General features: G+C 29.4%; 1 protein-coding gene across 6 annotated transcripts in view; it reads right to left on the minus strand.

Annotated features, from left to right (window-relative positions):
- The window catches only part of LOC107447362 (sodium-dependent transporter bedraggled), a 113053-nt gene that overhangs the window by 55484 nt on the left and 37259 nt on the right, over positions 1 to 20310 (minus strand). Inside the window, exon 1 of one of the 6 annotated variants that reach the window (XM_043041208.2) lies at positions 2208 to 2506. The exons of 3 other annotated variants lie outside the window; for them this stretch is intronic. The gene's annotated coding sequence lies outside the window, so the exon portion shown is untranslated. Of the gene's footprint in view, positions 1 to 1683; positions 1708 to 1948; positions 1971 to 2207; positions 2507 to 20310 lie in introns of those variants that run through there. 2 more of the 6 variants (XM_071185079.1, XM_043041210.2) reach the window with 2 other exon arrangements.

The raw sequence follows: 20310 nt of genomic DNA on the forward strand, positions 1-20310 counted from the left end.
TATATATTTATATATTTAAATATGATAAAATCTAAATATAATATAAATATATTTTAAATTTAAAATTTGTTATTAGAAAGCAACTATTTTATTATAGTTAATAAAATAGTTGCTTTCTTAATATTTTTCGCAGAGAGTAAGGATATTTTTACAGTATCGTGATCTGCCACGCAAACCACAATCGCCAAGGAGACAACTGAATTTTTTAAACTTGCTATTTTTTATTTTTTTTATTTATTTATTTATTTTTTTTAAGAGAGAAAATGGGCTTCAACGGGCTCAGATTCATGATAAAAAAAATTTCAAAGTAATCTTTAACAAACGTTTGTTAATAAAAATTAACAACGATCTGATTCTTCTGTTCAATGCTTTTGTCTGTGAGGCTAGCGAATCATATTTAGCCTAAGATTTTTTTCTTTTTCTTTTGCCCATTGGCAAAATGGGTCTTGGTTTGGACTTGATGGCGTCCACACACTTTTCGACTGTTTTCAAGAGTAATAGTAAACAGTGCGCATGCGTCGTCATTGCGTGCGTTACTATGGCGACCGCTGCTGTTTTTCTTTCTATTTTCACTAGCCGGCATTTTCAGTGTATTTACATAATAATAATTTAAAGTACTTTTATATTCTTTTTATTATTAACGTATAATTACTGTCTTGACGGTGATTTCAATATAAATAGGAATGCTGAAGAAGGAAGAGTATTTTGCGACGTTTTGAAACGCGTACATAGGCAGGATATGAAAGTCAATCCGAAAACTTTTAAAGTGAATCGAAAAATTTTTGTACACAATTTTGAAATTCGTTCATACAAAAATAGCTATATGTAAAGAAATAGCTTTCAATAATTATGTAACTCTTCTTTATCTTTTTATTTTATAAAAATTTGAATTGGAATGTAAATAAATTTTTACCTTCCAATTCAATAAAAATAAATCAAAGTAAGTTTCTTAAATAAATGAATGTAATTTTAATATGCAAAATAAAACATTTGATCGAAATGGGTTGAATGGTTTTTGAGTTATAAAATTTCAAATAATTCATTTTTTATACTTTATTTTTCAAGACCTGTTTGACTCCTTTCGTTCATATTTTGTATTGTGTTATTTGAAATGACACAACTTAATATGAAGTAAACATTTGAATGACTTACAATTCAAAAAATGTTCTACCTATCATTATTAAATACAATGTTTCTCTATTATTAAATGCATTTTTTAAACCATTATTTAATATCGCGATTTATTCAACAGGCGAAATTTGAATGTTTTTCCTAAGCAAATAGAATTGCTACGCAAATAGAATTTATAGTTTTTCTTAAAACAAATGAACGAAAATTGCAAATAAGTTTGGAATACAATCAAAATGTCAATTGAAATCCAATTGTCGTGAAAGTATTTACCGATTAATAGTTGAAGTATATAAAAATGCAATAGTTTTTGCTGGCGAAATTTAAATTTTTTCTCCAAAGGGGTACTAATTTTATCATAAGAGCACACATTCCTCCACCAGCAGTGTATTAAAAATTAAGCCGCTTGAACAAAATTTTTCTTTTATTTAAAAACCAAAATATTTTTTGATATCAAATTAAAATATTAAATGAAATTAATTTAGAAGAATTAAAAACAAAATTCAAGTGTTTACTTTTTAGATAAAGCAGTTTAAAAAAAAGTGAAATTATTACCATTTTCAAGTTATCCGTGAAGCATATAACCATCACAGTATAACCAAACAATTATTCGCCAATACAATTTTGAAGATCAATAAAACCAATGATAAACAACCCAATTTGTCGCTATCGCCAAATAAAGATTCCAAATAGTTTCCAGTTCATTCAGTTTGTTCAATTAAAATATTATTTGAAATAAATTTAGAAAAATTAAAAACAAAATTTAATTCATGCTTGCTTTTCAGATAAAGCAGTTAAAAAAAAAAAGTGAAATGATTACCATTTTCAAGTTATCCGTGAAGCATATAACCATCACAGAACAATTATTCACAAATACAATTTTGAAGATCAATACAACCAATAGTAAACAACTCAATTTGTCGCTATCGTCAAATAAAGATTCCAAATAGAGTTTCTAGATCGTTCCGTTTGTCCAATTAAAATATTATTTGAAAGAAATTTTAAAAAATTAAGAACAAAATTTGATTTAAGTGTTTACTTTTCAGATAAAGCAGTTAAAAAAAAAGGGAAATGATTACCATTTTCAAGTTATCCGTGAAGCATATAACCATCACAATAACCAAACAATTATTCACAAATACAATTTTGAAGATCAATAAAACCAATGGTGAACAACTCAATTCGCCGCTATCGTCTAATAAAGATTCCAAATCGAGTTACCAGTTCGTTCAGTTCAGTTCGCCAAATGCAACTCAACCATTACTCTATAATCAACACAAGAACGTATCTTTTCCCGTTGTTCTGAAAAACAGGACTATTTTGGTTTCTGCTCCAGCGAGCTGCTTCGATTTTTTCCGTGGCCTCGAATTAAAAACTGAATGGACGAGAAAACGAGTTGCGGGGAAGGTTTTGCAAACAAACCCACGAGACAATTTAGAATATAAAGGAAGGGTGAAGCTGGCTTCCGCTGATTCATTTTTTCTTCTTTGTTTTTAGTCTCCTTTCGAACAAATGACTTCCGAACAATCGCCGGTAGGTTGAGATTTTATTCGAAAATGGTCATTCCGCATTTTGTTATGAGCAAATAATGGTAGGTCATTTCACCGAAAACAGTTTTTGACGCTTTTTGTTTTTCATAGCAATATATGAATAGAAATTTATTTTAATAATTAGTTCAGTAAATTTTATTACAATATTTATATTTTTGATGACAATAGATAGGATTTTCAAAGACTGTCTTGTTGTTCAGGAATTTGTTTGAAAATGAACAATTCTCATTTTGTTATAAATAATTAGTCGTAGGTCACTTTCGCTAAAAGAGCCTGGTTGTCAAGGCAAAAAAATCAGCCTTCATGCCATAAATGATTTAGCAAATTTTTTTCGAAGAATTTTTTAATAAAATGCGATACAGAGCAATTTCTTTTCTTTTTTTTTTGGTAATTTATGGAAAAATAGCACATTTGCAGTTTTAATTAAAAAAGTTTTGACATCTCATTCCGTCTAAAAAAATATCTGAAGCTATTATCTATCAATAAATTTTAAATGGAATAAATATATTATTGTAGAAACGAAATAAAATTTGTTCGTAATTCATTTAGCAAATTATATTTCAATAGGTGTTTAAAACACTACTTCAAAAACAAAAATAGAGGTTTTTATTAAATGTTTAACGTGAATGTCCTTAAAAGCGTCACATCCGTTTGTAAAAGTAATAAGAAGAGTACTACTAAAAAGAATATTCATTTTTACCTGATAGGCTTCCGAATTGACAAATGTCAAGATTTACCTACGATGATGTCACTAGTTGATATCCAATTCAATTACGTCATTATATATTTGATCACTAGAGTTACATTTAATTTTGAATACAGTTCTTAGAAAAATTTACGACGCAGAAGTAAAATGTAAGTTACTATTTTAAAAATGGACACAAGAAGAAACTATTTACGGAATGGAACATGAGTGATATTACTCCTTTTGTTAAAACGTTAAAAAAAAAGAACGAAAAACAATTATTTTATTTTTTATTGCAGAGCGAAAAATGAATTAAAAATAAAATTAATTCATTATTAATCATTCATTAAATCGTTATTAATCATTCATTCACAAATACAATTAATTTAATCAATTCATTAGCAATAAAGAACACTTATTTTTTCTTTGTTGAACTGTTAAAAAACTAAAATGACTCTCCAAAGGTATATTTATTTAATCCTTTGTTGAAATGATAAAAAAGAATGTTTAATTTATCCCTTAAAATTGTTAGGAACTACTTTTAAAAACTTGGTTTTAACGCAAAATACTAGGTTTCAGATCCTAATTTTTCAAATCATTTTTTTAAAATATGTGATAGGAAAGTAAAAACTAGAGGAATCAGCTTTGTCCGACTTCCAGTTTGTCGATAAAATAAGTACCAAACATGCTAGGGGACTAAATACTATTCTTGTTCGGCTGACCACCCAAGCGGAACATCCAGTTAGAGCAAAAGGTCAAGAATACTGGGATGGGCTTTGCCACGACCCTTCCTGGTCGTCAAGTCATTGAGTTAGTTTAGTTTGCGAAATAAAAATTAGCAATAATTATTTTAATTTAGAGAGATCTTTTTGAACATTTTTTTTTATTATTATTTATATCAGGTGAACAAAATCAGTCCGAATAAAATTCATGAAACTCAGAAAAATACTAAATGACATAATTTAGCACCACTGAGGAAACGTTTCAGCTGAAATGAAAAAGCTGACAGCAATGGTATTAGGATTTTTTTTAAAAATAGAAAACGATTTTATAAATAAAAGATTTTCAAAATCTTTTTCTAATTTACGTTTCAAAATCGTTTTCTAATTTACGTTTCAAAATCTTTTTCTAATTTACAATTCATAATCGTTTTCTAATTTGCAATTCAAAATAGGTTTTCTAATTTACAATTTATTCACTTCATAGTGATTTAACAATTTTTGATCAAACATTGATTTTCAGGTTATTTTTCGAAATTCATTTTTGTTATTATTTCTTTTTTTAAATTATATTATTTTTATAGGAAGAAAAAAAAAACATTAGGCAGGCAAAGAAAAGGTCAGACGAAAATGAGTTCAGTAGTGGTACATGAAAACCTTAGATCAAGAAAATACTTCGAAAAGAAAATTGCATTCCTTGAAATATCACTGGTTTTTGTGATTTTTGTTGCCCTTTTAAACTTAAGGGAGAAAGAAAAAGAAATCTCTAAGAATGATGATGTATCTTTTCATAATCAGATTTCCGAAGATATTACAGAGTTAAGTCCATTGATAGAAACCACTAAAAATGATTTAGGTGGATGATTTTTACTTCCTTTTTATTGTGTGAAGGAATAAAGGTATGCAATACAATAGTAGATCTGAACCATCTTGTTCATAAGATAGGATATTCACCCCTGGGAATTTGTAGAAGATGCTACGCTACACTAACGTCTTTTTACGTTTTATTCACGCGTTTTTAAACAGACTTCAGTATTATGGGAAACGCAAATAATATATATTTAAATACTTGAGATTTCTTTTCGGAAATATAAAACATACACATTTCAAAACATTACTTAGAATCCAAAATGCTTGTTTTTAAAAATCTAAAAAATTCACGATTGAAAATCACGATATCATAAAAACACTGCAATATTTAATTTGAATTCTAAAATATTTATTGGAAGAATCTAAAATATTTTTTTCTAAAATATTTTAGGATAAAAATTTTTAAAAATTCCAAAATTTTTTATTATGTTTAACATAGAATCAATTTTCGCATAGTTTGAGACTTAATTTAAACCTAACAATTTTACCAGGCAACGTTATACACACATTTAAATTTTAATCTGTTTTTTTTTATTTTTTGGTTTCTATAAAAACTAGTTAAATATTCTTTTACAAAGAGAATTTTAGCAGTAAGAGCAAAAAGTTAATTCCTATAGTTGCTTTATTATTTTAAATAGTTATTTTGTATATGTTGTTTTATAAAATGTAATTTATTATAAATATATAATTACTTATATATTTATAATTATGTAATTTATGATAAAAGAAAGCGTAGCTTATTTACCGCGTAATAATAGTAAAGCAGTAACTTAATAATTTTAACATAAAATATGAAACTAATTATTATGTAATGAAATTAATTATTATGTATGAAATTAATTTATTATAAAATTATATATATAAACAAAAAAGTAACACCTTCAGTTTCACTCTTTTAATTTTGAACAATGATCAAAATCAAGAACATAATACTGTTAAGGAATAATATTAAGAAGGGATGATAAATAAATATTACTGGTGAAAACGATTGAATAAGGAATAGATAAATAATTTACGAGTTAACTCGGAGGTTATGAGTTTTATTAAATTTGTGCAGACAACAGTCAAAGATGTCAAGAGTTTTTCAGTACATTAAAAATCAGTTATCATGTGGTTTTTTTGTCCTATGAGAAAGCAAGGAACAATTGGGTAACAATTATCTTTTAATGATATAATGCGATATATTAATGCATGGTTAAATGTATGGTTTCAAATCGACTAAATGCATGGTTTCATAAAATTTTCAAATAATCTCAAACAATAAGGTTTAAAAACGTTGCTTTTTTATACAAGAATAATTATTTTCTGTAAACTTATTGATCCTACATTACATAAATGGGCAATTATGTTGACTATCAGATTTTAAATCAGACCAAAACACGTTTTACAGCGCAAGCCATTTCTAATTTTAAAGAAAATTATGTTGACTATCAGCAAAACACGTTTTGCAAAGCAAGCCATTTCTAATTTTAAAGAAAATTATGTTAACTATCAGATTTTAAATCAGGCCAAAACACGTTTTACAGGGCAAGCCATTTCCAATTTTAAAGAAAATAATAATAAAAAAATGAAATGAATAATGATGAGGACGAAAAACAAAATTCGAAAAGGAGAAAGGAAAAAAAAGCAATTTCGTGGGAAAGAAAGAAAAAAAAAGCAAATGAGAATCCTATGAAATATTGAATAAATTGAGATTTGATTTCCTTAATAAAGAAGTGACAAAATGACGGTTTGTATATAAAGGATAGTAAAAAGAATGAATGTAAGGTCATAAAAAAAGAAAGATGATTTACTCTAATTACATACAATATACATCCCTCAACCTAGGATCATTAGAGAAAACAAATTCATGATAAACTTAAAATAGATATGACAGAAATCAGTTAATTTATTTAAGATATTTTATTTATTTATTTATTATTCTTTTTATTTTGTTCTATTTATTTATTTTTTTAAAAATCATTAAGAACCAGTGTTGCCAGATTGAGCTACTTTTAAAAGTTCTTTTTTATTTTTAAAAAGTAAAAAAATTTAAAAAAAAAAATTTTTACAGAAATTTTTTTTTTTAATTTTTTTTCCGTTCCTATAATAAAATTATTCTTAAAAGTCTGCTGTTTCTTTTAACTATTTTTTGAAAAAAAACTCTTTTTTTTGTTGTTGTTGAAAACGCCTTCGCTATAGTTTTCGATTCTTGATTTGCTTTGCTGCGTGGAGTCTTATAATCCTTCCATATCTATGTTTCAAATAGTAAACTCGTGAAATCGCAAAGATATATGTAGCAAAATGCACGGCGAGCACGATAGAAAAAAAATCTTGAACTCCAACCATTATTAATCGTTCATCTTCTGGAAAAATAAATCACGTGACCTTTAATCTAAGTTAAAACAAAAGATTGAATTTGACGACATTTTTAACACAATGCAATGAAATTTAGATTATTTTCTTTTATCTTGGCTTTAGTTGAATCTAACATATCACTTACACGAAATCAATACGAATAAATTTAATTAATCAAAAATAAAATAAAATGTTCATTCTTGTGAATTAACCATTGTGAGTTAACCATTAGTAGTGAACTTGCAACTCTGAGTAGAGTAATCTTCATAAGATCAACTCGATAAATTGTTACTATGCATGCATAAGCTTTACGCGGACTTTTAATATAATCTATTAACCAATATACCAACCATGAAATATTAAGTTTTCGTAAAGGAGATATTTTTTTTTTATAATTGCTCAAAGGGAGCAAAAATTGTAGTTTTTATAAATGGATATAAACACATACACCGTTCTTTTATTTATAACTTTTGTTCAATATATTGATTTTATGAATAATACAGGTTTGTTTTGTTTCTGAACCTTTATTTGCAAGAGCTGGAATTATCCTTAATTTATGGACATGCGTGTATTTAGGACACTATTTGAAAAATTATCAAGAAAAAATATCTGGATTTTGGGTAAAATACAAAATATCGCTAAGAAGGAATTAAAAATAAAATACTTAAATGGCAAAAAAAACTAAATAATTAAAAAATAAACTATTCATATTTTAGAATCGTCTAAAACATACAATTTTTTTTTTAAAATTTAATATAAAATATTGAAAAGTTCAGATAGTTTCAAAGTTTCTCAGCTTCGCAACTTGCCAAAAAATTCGGCTGGTTAAAATGAATAAATAATTAAATAAATAATTAAATACTAGTAAATGAATAAATAACATTAATTATATTCTTTATATTATTAATAAATTTTAGAAAATATGTAAACCCGGTCAACAACTTCTGTGATCATACTTTGTTTTATAACTGGCGTTGAAAGAGCCGACGCATATTTGAGTTTAGGACTATAAATGTAGCCTTGTAATTTTCAATCTGACTCAGAAGACATAGGAACTCCTGGATCAAGCATCGGGACAAAATAGCCTCACTGGAGGACTATTTGATGGTTAAAAAATCCGAATCTCCGTTACATGAAGAAGAAAAAAACCACGAAAACCACTCACTGTTAGCCCGACGGCAAGAAGAGTCGAATCCATGATCCGTCTATTACTGGAAGATATTTTACGTCAATACCGTAGTCAGTGCGATCCCGAAACTGAATTCGTGTCGATCAGCCGTCGTATTACTGGGATTCGAGTCTCGGCGACTTTTTTGGAAGATGAACGATCTATCTTCTGAACCACAGCGGCTCTCTGTGGTCATATTAGGATCTCGAATTAGGATTCTGAAAAAAGACTGCGAGAGCAGTTTTGAGGTGATGGGAAACGCAGCGATCAGGGAGTGAGGCCACCTAATTAATAATTTAATTCATTTTACTAGTACTAAAGTCATTAATTAAAGCGTTATTAGCATCGATTTTTATTGCAATTAAAACCAAATATATGTTAAGTGAAAACATTTAAATCCGCAGCGTGAAATTCTTATTAGTAAAATTTTAAAAAATCGGACCCTTCACAAAATGTCTTTTCATAAAAACGGACCCTTCACAAAATATTTCATCTTTCAATCGGACCCTTCACTAATTTGTTAATCTTCATTATTGTTTTGTTAATCGAATAAACCCTTCCCAGGGGGGTGAGAGAAAGACAAGCGTAAACGAACTAAGTTTTGTCTTCTGCAGACGCTTCTTCCTTTATTCGTCCGAAATGAATATTCTGCGTTCAGCAGTATAGGCTAAAAACCAATATTTGAATGTTGCATCTTTAATTAAGTAACAGCAATTGCTGTTTATTTATGAAAATTTTATTTTCTTTTATTTATAATTTTACAAGCATAATCTTGTGTCTATTTACAATTTAAAAACTCCTTGAAAAAGTTTTTTGAAATAACAGGACCCTATTTGCACAAATTCACAAAAGCAGGACCCTGGCTGAAAGAATGTGACTTAACACTTATTTTATATTCACAAATGACTAGTAATTTTTTCACAATCTTACAAAAACAGGATCTTTCACAAAATGTCTGAACAGATCTCTGAAATTATTTATTTAATTTTATTTTTCAAATGAATTAAATCAGATGACTGGGAAGGAAGAAAAAAATAGTAATTGATAAACATTACTTAACCAGACATTTTACGAAATAGATTACAGATAACCGGATGAGTTTATATTTACTCAATAACAATGCAAAAAGAATAGTTAGACACAATTTGTCGAAAGAACAATGTTTCACAACTGGCATGCCGCGTCAAAAGTATGTGTCACTTAACAATGGACAATGTTTTTCATAAATTTAATATGCTAATGAGCTTCCTCTGCAAAATTCAATAAAGATAATAAAAAATCAAAATACATTAATTTAAAATTATACAATAAAATAAAATGTATCGTTGATCAAAACTTCAACTACTTTAAGATTAGCTTCTAAAACTCAGTGCTGGATGACAATATAAAGTTGTAATCGATTTCCATCCACTGCAAGGTCTACAAGCAGAATTTATCGTGATGTTATCGCAAAAAGAAATCTAAATTCCGATTATTTTCTAAATAGCGCGATACTCAAATTTAAATTGGAGTTCTGCGTTGAATTTTAAAAAAGTACAATTTTTTAATCATTTCCTGAATGCACCAAGCAGAATTTATCTTCAAATGCAGTTTATCGTTAAGGCTGTGTTTCGTAGACTCTGTCATCATGCGAAACAATTTAGCTAATAATATGCTGTTTATGTAAGTTATTCATGTTGGTCCTATCGTTAAACTGTTCTATCGTAAAGTGCTCGACTTCACGTGCTGGTCGTCGGGCTACCGAAGTGGGGGTGCCATCCCCTCTGCAGAGGATCAAAATTAATATGTTGGCATGTCTTCGATCATACTCCGGGACCGTCGCCAATAGCCCATTGTGCAGCTCTAGTGCGACGTAAATAAACTACAGCAAGTTATTCATGAATGTTGTATGCTGTTTATGTAAGTTATTAATGAATAATAAGTTATTCATAACTGTAAGATCAATTTGTGTCCATCGTTAACTAGCTCCATCTATGATAATAATGAAAATGATGCAAAACGTCAATTTTCTAAAAATTAAAAACTTTTTGTGAACTAATTTGTAAATACTTCAAAAGTTACTTCAGAGCAGCAATGGCTCAGGAGATAGAGCGTTCGCCTTCCAATGAGGCAAACCGGGTTTGGAGTCCCAGTCGATACGAATTCCGCACCCAGCTTGCACCGACCACAATGCTGACGTGAAATATCCTCAGTGGTAAACGGATCATGAGTTAGAGTCCCCTTGCCATCAGGCTGACCGTGGTCTTCCTATCCATGTAACGCAAATGCGGGTTAGCTCCATCAAAAAGCACTTCAAAATTACAAGCACTTTGGGTTCAAAACTACAAGGCTATGGAGTTGGATATTAGTAGTCGTAAACCCATAAAATTGGGTCGGCTATTCAACGACGGTTATAAAAATAAAATTTAAAAAAAAGTTATTTCAATGTTGCATTATCTAAGCTCACAAAAATTTGCGAAAAAAAAATATGAATTATTCATTGATTCCAATAATATTTATTTGTATGGAAAAATCTCGCCAAATTGGCGATTTTTTAAATATTTTTTTTTTTTTATTATTTTAAATATTTACGCTATTTAACCGCTTTTAAGCACAAATAATTCTTTATGTCAAGATTATATATTTATTTTTAACTTATAACTTTGCCTCAAATGTAAGGTACTATACTTGGCGAACAAGCTTTGAAAAACATCGTTGATTGAAATTTAGCCTCCTTTCCGACCAGCTATAAATAAAATTAAAAAAGAAAAAAAAAACATTTTTTTAAATTAACTAAATTGTAGAAGATAGTCTGTTTTTGTTGCACCTAAAACGCAAATCGAAGGGTGCGTTAGTTTTACAATGTCGATCGCGACTTTAAATCCATGTCTCTCAAAAAAAAAAAAAAAAAAAAAAAAAAAAAAAAAAAAAAAAAAAAANTTTTTTTTTTTTTTTTTTTTTTTTTTTTTTTTTTTTTTTTTTTTAAAGTTTTTATTAAATTGAATTATTTTCTCCCTTTTTTCCACGCTTGAAAAACGCAGTTATTAAAAAAAAATTGTTCCTTCATTATTTTCATTTAAACGAAAATAATTACAGTTTTGTTGTTTACATTTATTGTTATTAAACTTTAATTGTTTTAAATAAGAAATATTTCACTTAAAAAACTAACTTCAGTAAAAGCTATGATTAAATTAAAACTAAAGAATTCTTATTGTGATTTTCCTTCATTTTAGTTTTCTTTTTCCTCCAAAATATTTATTTTCCTCTCAAAATTCAATCAGGCATGTATAGTTGACACTCTAAAAAAAGTTCCATTAAAAAAAAAAAAAAGTTTACAAAAAGACTGATTCATCGGGAAAGGTAGATGCATGATTATAGACTTAGAAAAGAAGTGAGCAATCTGAAGAAAAAGAAAAAAAATTATAAACGCTCAGCAAGGCCAATGTGTCAATAATGGAAGATGGGCGTAATTTTGTTTGGTTTCCTTTTTAAATGTTTTATTTATCATTTGAAGGTTGGCAACTAAGATGGAGCAGACGATTATCACCTGGGACCGGTTCGGGCATTCGGTTAAGTGGTCACAGAGCTGTTTGAAAATGATGAGGTCGCTTTGTTTACCATCAAACTTTGATTCCAAAAGGAATGAAAATGGCCGTCAGGTCGCTTATTTAAATAAAGAAACAAACACAAGAGACGAGGATCGTACGGAAGTGGACCTCACGGTTTAAATGGCAGACTTAACCTTCTATACTTCCTCTTATTTCGTAGAAGTCTGTGCCCCGTGGCCTTGTTTTGAAAAGAGAGGTTTCAGACGAGGAAATAAAAAGTAATTTGACAGGTCGACAGCAATAAAATAGAAACAATGCCGTATTTACTAATAAAAACTTTCTAACAGATATATAAAAGGTTTTTTTTTAATTAAGGAATTCATAAACTACTAATTAAAAGTCAGTAAAATGGTTAGGCATAATTTTTTGCGTCATGACCAGTAAGCAAACTGGAATCTTCTACGCTAGGTGTATAAACCCGCGACTCGGCTGCAAATGTGGGCCTCGAATGATTTATGCGCCACCCCCACCTTGCAATTGACGACTTATTGAAAAAATATGCATAAATGTTTTTTATTTTTTTTATTTTAATTTCAATATTGCGATGGCTCAGGGGATAGAGCGTTCGCCTTCCAATGAGGTGAACCGGGTTCGAATCCCAGCGATGGCTGGTCGATACGAATTCCGCACCCACCTTGCATCGATCACAGTGCTGACGTGAAATATCCTCATTGGCAGACGAATCATGGGTTAGAGTCCCCTTGCCGCCAGACTAACTGCGGGAGGTTCTCGTGGTCTTCCCCTCCATGTAACGCAAATGAGGGTTAGTTTCATCAAAAAGCCCTCCACGAAGGCAAATTTCTCCCAATACTTGATCCAGGAGTTCCTTTGTCTTCTGTATTGGGTTGAAAATTTCAAGGCTACGTAGTTGAACATTAGTAGTCGTAAACCCAAAAATTGGATCAGCTGTTCAACGACGGTTGTAATTTCAATAACTTTGGGTAAATCGTTAATATTATAACAATTAATTTCCAAAATATGAATATATGTCAAAATCTTTCATCATTTTGATTTTTTTTAAAATTTAATTTGACCATGTGGAAAGAACTGGATTGAATTAAAAAAAACTGGATTGATATGAGATATATAATTTAAAAACTTGACTTCATTCGAGTTAAAAAGAGAAAAAAATTTGATTTGATAAGATGGAAGAACAAAAATTGAGCTTTGAGATTAAAAAAATCGGACTTTATCTTAGTTATAAGATTAAAGGACCTGGCTTCATATGAATTATAAGATTGAAGACACTGATTCAAAATATAAAATCAAATAATCTGACTCGATCCAATTTAGAAGACTGAAGATCTTGACTTGATCCAAGTTATGAGATTAAAGAACTGGAATTGATCATGGGGTTGAAGAATTAGGCTTAATGAGATTAAAAAAACAGCACTTGATCCTAGTTATGCGATTAAAGAATTTTATTTCATTTGAGTTATATGATAACTAATTAGATATGATTCATTATATAAAGGGCATTGAAGTACTCGAGTCAAAATATGAAATATAAGATTCAAGATATGAGATTAAGGAACTCAACTTGCTGACGAGTCATAAGTTCGATTTTGAACCCAATAGATAAATCGAATGGTTAAGATAATGAAGAACATGGATTGACCATTCAGTTATGAGATTGAAGAACTAGGTTTGATCCGAGTTATGTGACATAAGAACTAGACTTGATCCGAGTTATGAGATTGAAGAACTAGGTTTGATCCGAGTTATGTGACATAAGAACTAGACTTGATCCGAGTTATGTGATTGAAGAACTAGACTTGATCCGTTGAAGAACTAGATTTGATCAGAGTTTTGTGACATAAGAACTAGACTTGAACCGAGTTATGTGATTAAAGAACTAGACTTGATCCGAGTTATGTGATTGAAGAACTGGACATGATCAAAGAAGACTTGCTCTACGATTTTTAATTAACAGGAGAAAAATAAAAAAACTAAATTTAGTCGAAAAACAATCAGAAAAAATGCTATTATTTCCTTCGACATTCCATCACGCAAATCCGAGAATGCTGAAATGGATGGGCAAACGGTACCAAGGATTATTTTTGGCTCTGACCAACGATCTGAAAATGTCAGTCGTTTTGCTTGAAGGAAGTGTTAAGATAGATTTCAACATGGAAAATTCCTGGTAAAGATCTACTCATGCGCAGTAGAGCATTTGGCGTGTAATTGTTGTAACAACACATGAGAAACGATACTATTTTCCCGTGGCAATTTATTTTTATGTCGAAAAGCTACAGATAAAAATTTAAATGGAATGTGCACCCCCTTTTTTTATTATTTATTGCAAACTATAAATTATGCTAATTTAAATCCTTAAAAACCTCGCAGAATTTAAAATTAATCTAAGCGTCTATATTTGATGAAAAAATTTTAATGGAAAGATCTATATAATATTGTTTTTCATTTTGTTACCCAACCTCCAAGTCATAATATAAATATTTGCCTGAACTTTCTTGAAGATCAAAGGAAGTCAACTTTTACAAACTAATATTTTTTTTCCTGACTCAATAATAAAAATTAGCCAAACACATAACAGTTAACGAATTACAACATGCTTTGGTCCAACACAAAAAGCTATTAATCTTTGTTCTGAACAAATAAAACAGTACATGTGAGTATTTACGGGCTTAAAAAAATAGTTTTTACGATATCTGAAGATACTGTAATAGCTTTGGGAAACTTGAAAAAGGTTGCCATTGGTTATTCTGGCATTTTTGTAGGCCGTAATTTGTTCAGTAAATAGTTTACCGTCAAAATTTTCTCATGATTTTCAAACCTAATTTTATTTACTGTTTAAATATCAAAAAAAAAAAAATAATAATATTTTGTAACATAATATCAAAAAAAAATAATATTCACAGTGTCATTTCATTCGTAAATTCTTGTACAAAGTGTTACAATAGTCTAACATGTGAATTGTATTCAATTTTTATTAAAATAAGAAAACGATCCGAAATAGCCCAAGCAGGAGCCACTTCGTTCAAAAATTTGAAAACTAGTAAATAAATGTGAAAAAAGGCTTTTTTTCTTTCAAAAAATAAATTACATTTTTGTTCTTTATACTTTGTTGTTATACTCAATTTGAACGTAGAAAGTTCATTTATTATATTTTTAATAACGAATACGTACAGTCTCTGGCCAAATTAATAGACGCACTATAAGATTCGATGTAAAACCTTAATTATCAAGTGATACTATAACAACTTTATTGCTTTTACGAGACAGAAACCGGTTTGAACTTGTTTACGCTCGTGTATCAATTAGTTAACATTGTAATGCAATAAGTTAAAAATAAATACAAATAGGAAGTATATAAAAAAAAATCTCCTGAATAAAAACCCATTACAGGTATGTTTAAATACAAAATTGTTGCCTATAAACTCGTGCAAAACATGTCATTATCAAAAAACTACAGTGAGTCTAATAATTTGGAGTACTATACTAACTAAACTTAGTGACTCGACAGCCCATGGTGGGCCAAGGCCTACTGTGCCCATCTCAGTTTTCTTGGCCTTGAACTCTGTGGAGCAGGAGCAGATGTTAGCGGTCTGCTAACCGGTTAGGTGGTCAGCCGAACGCGAAAACCCCTGCGATTAGTTCCCAAGCAAGCTTGGTACTCATTTATCGACCCACTGAAGGGATGAAAGGCTAAGTCAACCTTGCCCAGCCCGAGGATGGAACCCAGAACCTGTGGCACGGGAGCGCGAAGTGCTACCACTCAGCCACCAGGAGTCAATAATTGGGTCTAATTATTATAATATGCTAATATAATACCTGATATAATAAATATTCTATATTTATACAGGGTTATTCATAATTCCTTCCTGGGTTTCGAAGCGTTATAATTAGAGCCCGGATTTTGATGACCTAAAAAATCTCAATTAATGCCCTTAAAAAGTGCAAAATATGCCCTTACAAACGGCAATAAATGCCCTTAAAATGCGAAAATTGCGCTAAAAATGCCTTATGACATGACTTAAATAGAAGTAAAAATGTTGAACTAAAACAATGTTTTACTCTTTAAAATTATTATGAGTCGTTTCAAAAAATATAAAGCAATGCAATACTTGTTCTACGTTCATTAAAGTTTGACAAATATNTGTAGTGGATGAAACATACCAGGAGAAGCTTCTTTCAACGTCTACTGATGTTATTGGTGCGTACTTGAAAAGGACGGTCACACTTACTGACAATTCGTCTTCAATGTGAAAAGATGTTGCTTCACCTTTTAATATCCTAGAGATTTCCTTCATTGTTTGGAAGTCAGGGAAATAATAAAAAATTATAAAAAATAATAAAAATTAGAAAAAATTAACAAAAAATTTAAAAAAATGCTTCAAAATGCAAAATACTCCCCAAAATTTAAAGAAAATGCACTGTAAATCTCAAAATATGCTCTAAAGGACAAAAAATGTCCAAAAATGCAAAAAAATGCAAATGTCATCAAAATCCGGGCCTTAGTTATAATAAAAAAACGAAGACAAATATGGCAAAAAAGAACATTATTCCGAAAGTATTCAAGTTTTAATTTAAGCAGTTGCCGGTAGATGGCAGTAACATGTACCACTGAAGCCAGTCGTAGTAAAGAAAAATGGCGTTTACAAGCAATGCATTAATTATGAATTGCGTTAATTATTTAATTATTATTTACATTACAATGCATTAATTATTTACATTTAATTATGAATAACCCTGTATAATATATCCTCTAATTTATCCAATCTTCGAATTTATATTATATATCGTCTAATTTAACCAATTGATACACGAACGTAAACAAGTGCAAACTGGTTTCAGTCGCGTAAAAACAAAAAAGCTGTATAGTATCACCTGATAATTTAGATTTTGCATAGAATCTTATAGTACGTCTAATAATATGGCCATGGACTCTAAGAGAAAACACGAACAAAGTGGCTGAAAGTGCGGTTGATGTTAAGTAGTAGGTTGCGAAGATTGAGGTAAATATTTTCGTAAAAAATAAATAAATAAAATAGATGAAAGCCTATGTCCATCATACATTGTTTATTGATCAGCTTGTATGCCATCAACAATCAGAAGGTCTGCTCTTGCATTAAAAGCAATAACGTTTGGAATAACAATAAAGAGATAAAAAATTTTAAAATTAATAATTGTCATTTTTTAAACCTTTAAATGTCCTACCCGATGGTCGCAATTTGTTAGCTTATACACAAGAATAATATGCCTGAAAGAGATAAAGGTACTAACTCTTTTTCAATAAACAAAGCGCTTAAAATTTTACGAACGAATAATGAAATTATATTGAGTAAAAAGGACAAGCTACGGTTATTTTAGCTGCTCAGTCATATTTGATTTTTGAAAAACCTCACCCATAAAAAGACAGCCACTTAAACCCTCCGTTTAAGATTAAACGTTATATTTACCAGGAAGTAGTATAATTCAGAATGAAAACGATTCTGAGAATTTCTCAAAACTGTCGTCGCTTCTCCAAACACAATTTAAAACTTGTAGCGAGTCAATAAACAAGTTAAACTCATCTCAGGATATGATGTTTCCCGAATTAAACTAAGCAAACTAAAACAACTCGAATTTGGTAAATATTTTATATAGTACAAACGTTGGAGCTCGCAATATATAAATCTAGGTAAATGTATTGTCGTTCGAATAAAATATAAGTTATATAAATTTATTTAACGCTAGATTTACGGACGTTTCTTATATATACTTATCTCTACGAACATGCGTCAATTTGACGCATGAACGAATACATATAACAGCACTTACAGAGATGCCAACTTGCTCCGGACAGGAAATATATATTTTAAAGTGGTAGTTTATCAGTTGCGATTCTTGGTTTAATAAATTCAATTGAGTAGATTTTTATCCACCACTATTTCTAAATAGTTCGTAGGCTTATATAATTCACCACTTCATATTTGCAAAATTTACTCACTAGTTATTTACTGTTTTTTAAAAATTATTTTGGCCTGTCTGGAGCAGTTGGCATCTCTGCACTTAGAAAGCAATGTAATTATATACTACAAGAAAAAAAAATGAAAATATGAGATAAATATTTATGAAATATTGACATCAATTGACATTCTGCTTTTGTTTTTTCTATTATTGCTTATCGGCAACAGTTGTTTATAGCTTGTTTCATTTGAGATAACGATATCGGATAACGGATCGAAGTATTACGGGTACATTCCTATTTATTATTGATGTGATGTTTGCGTGTTTACTCAAAATTTTGTCTAAATTACGATCGCGTGAAATTGACGCATATCCGTAGAATTAGGTATACCACATAGAGAATTTCAATGCTTTTGAAGAAAATAAAATTCAATATACATTTACCTCGATCAATGGATAAAAGTCATTACAAGAGATAAAATAAAAATACAAACGGGTTCTGTAATTTTCCTTATAAAATTCGAAATGCGTCAAAATGACGCGTNTCTTTCAAAAGTACATAAAAATGGTTGCCATCAGGGGTGTACATGTAGATTTATTAAATACACCTTGTGCGCCACCTAGGAACCAAATCTAGAACCCGACTCCCGAAATTTTTGCTCTGTTACAATCGTACCCTGTTACAATTGACCCCACTCTCCCCTACTTATCTCTACGAACATGCGTCAATTTGACGCATGAACGAATACATATAACAGCACTTACAGAGATGCCAACTTGCTCCGGACAGGAAATGTATATTTTAAAGTGGTAGTTTATTAATTGTGATTTTTGGTTTAATAAATTCAATTGAGTAGATTTTTATCCACCACTATTTCTAAATAGTTCGTAGGCTTATATAATTCACCACTTTATATTTGCAAAATTTTATTGGCATCTCTGCAGTTAGAAAGCAATGTATTTATTTACTGTAAGAAAAAAAATGAAAATATGAGATAAATATTTATGAAATATTGACATCAATTGACATTCTGCGTTTGTTTTTTCTATTATTGCTTATCGGCAACAGTTGTTTATAGCTCGTTTCATTTGAGATAACGATATCGGATAACGGATCGAAGTATTACCGGTACATTCCTATTTATTATTGATGTGATGTTTGCGTGTTTACTCAAAATTTTGTCTAAATTACGATCGCGTGAAATTGACGCATATCCGTAGAGATAGGTATACCACATAGAGAATTTCAATGCTTTTGAAGAAAATAAACTTCAATATATATTTACGTCGATTAATGGATAAAAGTCATTAAAAGAGATAAAATAAAAATGCAAACGGGTTTTGTAATTTTCCTTATAAAATTCGAAATGCGTCAAAATGACGCTTCCCGTAAACCTAGTGTTAATATTTATTAACACTCATATTATAGTATAAAATAATTATTGTTTTTTATAATATTTAAGATACTCTCTTTTTAATATGTTATTTTGTGGACACTGATCACGGTATAATTGTAGTTATCAAATATAGTAATTATAATAGTTATCGTATTCGATATGCATTGTTATCGTTAATGATCGCGATTAGTTACACCTGTGTGTATTATATATTTTTGTAAAATGTATTACTAGGAAAATATTTCAACTTTTACAAACATCGTGTGCACATTCTGATTAATATTAAATCATAATTTTTTTTGTGAATAAATACTTGATCAATGTATATTTATTCATAAAATTAATTAGTAGAATATTATGTGAATAAAAATGATTTCCTGGCAATTTTTTAAATAAAATATTATAAATTTAAGAGTGTAAATTTACTTATTGCGTAACACATTAAAAGTGATGCGTTACTAAGTTGTGTTATTTAAAATATGTCGATTGAAATTATTAAAAATGTGAGTGATTTTGTTTCCATTATTCGTTCGAAATGAATATTCTGTGTTGAGCAGTATAGGCTAAATACCAAATAACAGGACCCTATTTGCACAAATTCACAAAAGCAGGATCCTGGTTGAAAGAATGTGACTTAACGCTTATTTTATATTCACAAATTATGTATAGTTTTTTCACAATTTCACAAAAACAGGACCATTCACAAAATGTCTGGACAGATCCCGGTTAGCATTAATCCGTTTTAACTGAAAGTACAAAAAATACTCTTTGTCAGTGCTAATGATATTGTATACATAACAATTGTATACATAACACTAAACTCATTAAAATCCAATTCATGTTGTCCTTATATGGAAATTCGACTTATTTTTTTCCTCCTGCCACCTTAAAGGTCATCCTTAAATTAAATATTAAATTTTTCTGAAACTTTGTCTAAACATGTGACAGCCGTTCAAAAA

Source organism: Parasteatoda tepidariorum, chromosome 1 (genome assembly GCF_043381705.1).
Source record: "Parasteatoda tepidariorum isolate YZ-2023 chromosome 1, CAS_Ptep_4.0, whole genome shotgun sequence".
Taxonomy (NCBI): domain Eukaryota; kingdom Metazoa; phylum Arthropoda; class Arachnida; order Araneae; family Theridiidae; genus Parasteatoda; species Parasteatoda tepidariorum.